The sequence below is a fragment of the Orycteropus afer genome, unplaced genomic scaffold, assembly GCF_000298275.1.
Source record: "Orycteropus afer afer isolate SDZICR_OR568_19922 unplaced genomic scaffold, OryAfe1.0 scaffold01510, whole genome shotgun sequence".
Classification (NCBI taxonomy): domain Eukaryota; kingdom Metazoa; phylum Chordata; class Mammalia; order Tubulidentata; family Orycteropodidae; genus Orycteropus; species Orycteropus afer.
In genome coordinates, this window is record NW_006923097.1 from 35,593 (window position 1) to 44,055 (window position 8,463).

The 8,463-nt window shown below is 34.9% G+C and overlaps 1 pseudogene; it reads left to right on the top strand.

The window, feature by feature from the left end:
* The first annotated feature begins 1,683 nt into the window (after positions 1-1,683).
* LOC103213283 lies at positions 1,684-2,621 on the top strand (annotated as a pseudogene).
* Positions 2,622-8,463: the final 5,842 nt, after the last annotated feature.

An 8,463-nucleotide genomic window follows, 5' to 3' on the forward strand; every position in this document is an offset into this window, starting at 1 on the left:
GCATTGATAGTTTTTGTTGTTGTTGTTTAATGATATTTTAATGACACCATAGATATTAAAATGAATAAAAGCATATAGCCATGCATACACAGCCACTAAAACAGACAAATTGCTCATGAACAAAACAACATGGATGAATCTTAAAAAGATTATTCTGAATGAATGAATCCAGAGACCAATACACACAGACTGTGGGACTCCATTCATAAAAAGGTAAAGAAAAAGTAAAATTCATCATTTTTGGTTAAAATAGTGATAAAAGTTAAAATAGGGATTATTTCTGTGGTGTTATCTCTGTGGCACATATGATAGGAGAAAAAGAGAACATTTTGAAGTGATTAAAATAATTTATGTCTTGACTCCTGATTTACAAGGTAATTATACATACAATGTACACACAAGTAAAGTTCATTGAGGTTTATACTTACATCTGACACAGTTACTGTAAACTTTACCAAAATTAAAAAAAAAAAAAAATCTTTGGGGGGTGGTGAAAATAAGCTATTTACAACAACAACCTAGGAGCAGGAATACATCAAACAAAATAATCAGAACAAAAATACCCAGAACTTCAGAACAGAAAAACGATATAACTTTATTATTTAGTCACTGAAAAAGCAAATGTCATTTTGACCCAGTATGTATACTTCTGGCAATTATTCTAACAAGTATGCAAGATTCTTCCTATCAAGTGCCTTATGCAGAATTATTTGATTTTTATTGTGAGAAATGGAGGTAAATCTACATTTGTTTTTAAAAAAATGGCAAGACAAATGAATAACGTTTAATACTAGTGACAAATTATAAAGAGCATGAATTTATAGTAACAGGAAATTGATTTAAAAATCTAAAGAGCCATTAAGATATTAAAAATAAATTATTACAATCAATGCTCCATATATAATCACAGGTATATTAATTTACAGTAGGTGTAGAAGTTTAAGAACACTTGACAAGCTACGTACCTAATTTTACAGATTATAGTTGGTATTTAGTTGCTTTTAAGTAGTACTTATAAAATATTTCAATATATTTGTATAAATAAATGTCTGAAAGTATATGTATATCACATTAGCAATGTGGCTTATAGAATATCACATTTTTCCTGTTTTGCTCCTTTAGCAAAAATTTTCCAAATACACTAAATTTTTCATGTAACCAATCAATAATCAAGAAATGTGATCTTAGGATCAGAGAAAGCTAAGAAAGAGTCAAGGAGGTGGTTTATTTATTGTGTGTGTGTAAGTGTTTGCATGCATGTGTGCATGTAGTATTTAGAGCTATTCATAGAAGAAAAACATGTGTGCTATGAACAAAAGCAAAAAAAAAAATTCTTCAAACATGGAGTTGGAACAAAGACTTCAAGCAACTATGGAATGTGCATAGTGAACACAAATTGTGTGATATATCCTAGAACTTTAAGAAAGAACAAATGTCAAGCAAATACATCAAACGATCATACTTCAGGCACATGTCATGTTTGCACCTTATGAGGTGAGAGACTAATAAGCACTCAAACATAATCCTGGTCAGAGTGTGGATTTGAAAAGTAGAATCTTTTTAATAAAACATTTCCACTAACAAGAAAAGTCTGAATATGATAGATGTAATACTGTTAAAATGATGTGTAATAACATAACTCTGAGTATTACATGCAGATCAGACAGAAGTCAAGAGTCGGTGATGAGAAACCATACGGTAACAACATTCATTCTCCTGGGACTGACTAATGACCCACAACTACAGGTTTTGGTTTTTATCTTTTTCTTTCTCATCTACATGTTGAGTGTAACTCGGAACGGGACCATCATCATACTCTTCTTACTGGATTCTCACCTTAAAACAGCCATGTACTTTTTTTCTACAAAATTTCTCCTTTTTTAGAGATCTCATTCACAGCTGTCTCAATTCCCAGATACTTGTATAACATAGGAACAGGTGACAAGCTCATTACTTACAGTGCCTATGTCAATCAAGTATTTTTTACACACCTCTTTGGTGTAACAGAATTTTCCCTTCTGGCCGCCATGTCCTATGACCACTACGTGGCCATCTGCAAACCCTTGCATTATGTGACCATCGTGAACAACACCATCTGCAGAAGACTTGTCTTTTGCTGTTGGGTGGCTGGTCTGTTTATTATAACCCCGCCACTTAGCCTGAGCTTAAATCTGGAATTCTGTGATTCTAATATCATCAACCATTTTGTCTGTGAAGGATCTCCCCTCTTGAAGATCTCTTGTTCAAATATTTGGTTTGTAGAACAGACTGTTATAATCTGTGCTGTGTTGACTCTCATTATAACACTTATGTTTGTCATTCTCTCCTATATTTACATCATCAGGACAATTTTAGGATTTCCACCTGCCCAGCAAAAGAAAAAAGCCTTTTCTACCTGTTCTTCCCACATGACTGTGGTTTCTATCACCTACGGCACCTGCATATTCATCTATATAAAACCTTCAGCAAAAGAATCCGTGGCCATTAATAAAGGTGTGTCAGTGTTCAACACTTCCATCGTCCCTATGCTGAACACTTTCATTTACACCCTGAGGAAAAAGCAAGTAAAGCAAGCCTTCAATGACTTAGTCAAAAGACTTGTAATATTTTCCAAGAAATAAATGGACGTGAAGTACAGATTATACATATATCGTGAATTTCTCAAATTCTCCAGTCTGGTTAACTTTCATAAAATACTGTCTCACTTATCCTAGTCTAGTCAGTCATTTTCCAACAAACATTCTCTAATAACAGGCATATTAAGAGCATTCAAAAATTGAAATGCTGGTGTCATCTCCAAATCAATAATAACAAAAAATAAAATACAACCAAATCAAATGAAGGTATGTGTCCAAATAAAGAACATTAAAAGAGAAATGAAAGGTTAAGTTATTATTTTTTTTTTTACATTTTTCAGCAAAAGCGTAAGTAATGATCACCATTCCTTGTTCCAATGAAACCTTCTCAAATGATATATTCAATGATTCACTTAACAAATACTCACTGGGTATTTTCTTTGGGCCAGTTTTCCTTTTAGACACTAGAAATAGGGGAGGTAGTAAAATCACCACAAACCTTCTCCCATGGACCCTCAAATAAATTTAAAAAAGGAAAAAAAAAATATATATATATATATGTGTGTGTGTGTGTGTGTGTGTATAATCAAAGAAGTTAACTAGCACTCCAATAAATATTTTTGTTACAAGAGTATAAGCCTTACAATTCAGGAAAAATATCTGAAATATTGAATCCATAAAATTATAAGATTTATAAAATACATTGAATTAATATGAACTGAAGACTTTTTCTCACCTTTGATTGGGTCAGCCTTCAGTAACTTTCAATATTACATGGGAAGCACAAATATTTATACAGAAACTATTATTCAAAAGCAGAGTTTTACACCCTTTTTCTATGTTCTTCTTTCATCTTTTTTAAGGAGGATCAAATTATTTTACAATTTTAAAAGCACATGCTACAAGTTTAAGTCATACTTTTCTTCCTCTATCATTTTTTCAGCCACTTTTTTAAGTTCAATCTCAAACTAAAAGAAGCCAAACTCATTGCAGTGATTTGATCCTGACTTATAGCGACTGCATTGGGTATCCAAGGCTATAAATCTTTACAGAAGCAAATTACTTCTTCTTCCTTCAAATGAGCAGCTGGTGGATTCGAACCACTGGTCCTCTTGGTTAACAGCCGAGTGCTTTTGCCATTATACCACCAGATCTCCTTAGTTCAACCAGAAGGTGGTTAATTTTCCTAAAATGTTCCTGCTAGGTGCCATAGAGTCACTTTCCACTCACTGTGACCTCATGGACAATGGAACAAAACAATGCCTGGTCCTGAGCCATCCTCACAGCCATTGCTAGGCTGGAGGCCATTGTTACAGCCACCCACTCATCAATGCATCCTGTTGAGGGTCTTCCTCTCTTTTGCTGACCATCTAGTCAATGGTCCTTTTCCAGGAAATGATCCCTCCTGATAACATGGTCAAAGTATGAGAGCTGAAGTGTTATCATCCTTGCTTCTAAGGAGCATTCCAGCTGTATTTCCTCCAAGACAGATTTGGTAGTTTTCTAGCAGTCACTGGTAAATTTAATATTCTTTGCCAACACCATAATTCAAATGTATCAATTCTTCTGTGGTCTTCATTGTTCATTGTCTAGCTTTGATATGTAAATGAAGCTTTTGAAAACACCATAGCTTGTGTCAGGTGCAGGTTGGTCTTTAAAGTGACATCTTTACTCTTTAACTCTTTAAAGAGGTCTTTCACAGCAAATTTACCCAATGCAATATGTCATTTGATTTCTTCACTGCTGCTTCCATGGGAAATGATTGTAGTTCCAAGTAAAATGAAATCCTTGACAATTTCAATCTTTTCTCCATTTATCATGATGTTACTTATTGGTTCAGTGGTGAGGACTTTTGTTTTCTGTATGAAGTTTAAATCCACACTGAAGTTTGTAGTCTATCATGTACATCAGAATGTGCTTCAAGTCTTCTTCACTTCCCACAAGCAAGGTTGTATCATATTTTTATCATAGGTTGCTAAAGAGTCTTCCTCCAATCCTGATGTCATGTTCTTCTTCATATACTCCAGATTCTCAAATTATTTGCCCATCACATACATTGAAAAAGTGTGATAAAAGAAAGGATACAACCCTGACACACACCATTCCTGATATTATACCATTCAGTATCCCCTTGTTCTGTTTAAACAACTGCCTCTTGGTCTATGTACAGGTTCCTCACGAGCACAATTAAGTTTTCTGCAGTCTACATTCTTTTTGGTGTTTTCCATAATTTGTTATGATCCACACAGTCAAATACCTTTGCATAGTCAATAAAACACAAGTAAACATCTTCCCCATATTCTCTGCTTTCAGCCAAGATCCATCTACTATTTGCAATGATATACCTCTCTCCATCCCCTCTGCTGAACCTAGCTTGAATTTCTAGCAATTCCCTGTTGATGTACTTCTGCAGCCATTTTTGATTTTTTTTTACAGCATAATTTCAATTACATGTGATATTATACTATTAATGTTTCTAATACACTTGTCCATTTACACATATATAATGTTCCTTTCTTTTTCACATGTTGTAGAAGTACTCCTGAGTTTTTCAAGTGTCTTTCTCCATCTTTTCTTTGATCTTAATCATTAGCAATCACTCCATTTATCTCTCTCTTCCTAGACTTGCTGATTTTAGTTTTGTTAGCTGCCAGCTAGGCAGTCCCTGACTCCATGGTGATCCCATGCACAAGTGAATGAAATACTGTTCAATGCTATCCCATCCTCATGATCAGTTGGGAATCAGACTATTATGATCTGTGGAGTTCTCTTTGGCTAATTTTCAGCACTATATCACCAGACCTTTCTTCCTAATCCATCTGAAAGAATTAAGGTGGCTGCACATGAGGTCTATTGGTTGGGAACGGACCCTATCTTCCACATGAAGGTCAAAATTCTACTATCTTACTACTAATGCCTCATGTCTCAGCCTTAGGCAATGACTAGTATACTTTCTGGTTATCTTTTTCTAGTCTACCATGCCACCTTTTAAGATTTAGTTAATATTTTTAAGCTTATGGTTTTGGACACAGTTGTGTTGCAGTCTGCTTTATGCATTTATATTATCTGAAGCAGTATAAACCTGTATCTATTGTCTATATTTATCCTTTTTTCTCCCACATGGTGCCTTTTCTTCTACTACGTCTGTTAAAATTCTTAACTATGTCCTAGACATTGTACTTGAAGAACTATTCATACTTTTAGTCTGGAATAATATTGTCATTTTATGGAAAATATTTTTTATTTGTTGTCTTCCAACCCCCTTAATAGTCTGGAAACTCCTGAAGCCAAATTCAAAACTTAATGACACAAAATTGGGCTGAAATTCTATGTGAGGAGTCTGAATTCTAGTTCTTCTTTATTCCTTAGAGATATTTAAATGTCAGAGCTCAAATTACACAGTCATTGCATGAAATGGACTTCATCCATTATTTTAGATTTATTTCTGTTGCAGTGTTTATAAACATCTCATGTTTATATGCTTCCCATCTTTGTTTTCTTGTTATTTTGTACCTAATCTGATTGGAGAGTCTGATTTAATAATTTTACGTAACCTATTTAGAGTCTTTATCTTTTGTGAGCACAAACATGTTCATCATCTCATTTTTTTGTTTCACATTTGTGGGCTGTTTGTTTTTTCTATTTTTTCCTAAATTTTATTTCAATAACTGAGTTATGTTTAAACCATATAAATCTAACTCTTTATAATCTATATTTTATATGTTTATTCCTTCATTAGATTTTGTAAAAGTCCTCTTCATTGAAATAGAAATAAATATAAGAATTATATTGACTGATGTGGTAGTTGTGTGTCAATTTGGCTGGGCCTGGTTTTAAGTGGCTGAGCAGCTGCATGTAGGTATTCACCATGATGATACTGGTAATCAACTCCATGGTAGAATCTACTGGAGCAGCTGAGTAGCTGCCCTAGGGTTGTGGTCTCCTTCCACTAACTATATAAGAAGGAACATTGAGAAAGGTCTCTGGAGATTTTGGGCATGTTTGGATGTTGAATGTAGCCAAGTCTTTATTCAGCGGCCTGCCATGTTTCCTGCTGATCTTGGGACTGTCTCTGGACTTGTACTAGTGGCCTGTCATGTTATTTAGTAATCTTGGGACTTTGCCATTTTATTTGTTGACCTTGGGTTTATCAGCCTCAGCAGCCAGCATCTGCCTGAGATAAGAAAAGCCTCAAGCTTCAGTGGTCTGGGAATAAGAGGCAGAGCTGAAGCTCAAGGCTGAGGGGCCTTAACCCAGTCCCTAGAGCTGGCACTTTGATCTTGGATTTTAGGCTCCTAAACTGTAAGTTAATAAACCCCTGTTTGTTAAAGCTACTCATTTGTAGTATTTCCTGTTAGAGCAGCACAAGAGGGCCAAACTAAGAAAATCAGTTATTGATAAATGTAGAATAGAATCTAACATAGAGTTATATATATGCTTTAAACCTACCATGTAAGCACATAGTCCACCATTCATCTGTCAGTTTCTCATAGAGTGGTGACTTACATGTATATGTGATCCTGGAAGCTATGCCACCAATATTTCAAATACCAGCAGAAGTCACTCACGGTGGCCAGATTCAATGGAGCTTTCAAACTAAGACAGATTAGGAAGAAGGACCAAACAATCTACTTCTTAAAAAATTAGGCAATGAAAACCATATGAATACATTGTCTAAGGTGTTTTAAATTCCCTCATATGCATACAAAAGCTGGATAGAGTATAAGGAAGATGAAAGAATTAATGTCTTTGAAATAAGGTGTTGTTGAAGAATGCTATACCATGGGCTACCGGAAGAACAAACAAATATTTTTTGGAAGAAGTATGGCCAAAATGCCCCTTATAAGCAAGGATGTGAGATTAGTCTAATATATTTTGGACACATTATTGGGAGGAACAATTACCTGGGGAAGGACGTCCTGCTTGCTAAAGTAGAGAGTCAGTGAAAAAGAGGAAGACCCTCAACAAGATAGATCAACAAAGTGGCTGCAACCATGGGTTCAAACAGAGCAATGATTGAGGATGGTGTAGGACTGAGAAGAGGTGTGTTCTAGTGTATATAATAGGGTCACTATGAGTTGGAACTGACTTGATGACACCAGATAACAATATCAACAGTACAGATAGTATATAATCTGGAAGCATACTCATCAAGCTGGTACAAGTCGTTTATTCTACAAAGAGGACTGGGCTTGGATGGAGAAGAAGAAGAGAGATTTTATCATTTTCTATCTCTTTGGAAATTTGAGACATAATCAAACCACCAATCACTTCATGGAAAAAGTTTAAAATCAATTTAAAAATAAGAAAAAAAAAAGAGCAGAAAGATGGAGTTAAAATGTTCAATGTTAGTGATGAAAATGATGCATGAAAAACATTGCTTGATTTATAATGATATTTATCCCCTTTTAAATTCTCCATGACAGTATTTTACTACACAGATTTTAAGGTGAGACAGAAAATTTTAAGTATTCTCTGCAGAGAAAGATAACTTAAGTTATGGGAAAGAAAAAAATATGCGTGTCATTGAGGGTTGACAGCTTCACAAAATGACTGATAAGGCATACCAGAATTCTGAGTCAAGAGTAATCAAGAACTCCCCAGTCACCAATCAGATAAATCACTATAAAATGGAATTAAGTAAGTGAAGGTGCTGGAAACTTGTTGAATTGAGACAGAGATTGGGAGGCTGACATGACAAGGGAGCTATGAAGCAACAGTACACAAAATCCACACTGTGATCTCATTGTGTCTTCACTATTAAGAAATTCATGTAGGGAGAGGCGGGACAAGATGGCGGACTAGGCAGAAGGATTGCACAGACCCTCTTCAACAAAGAAAAGGGAAACCAATTAACACAGACACAGAAGATAATCTTGGACCCCTG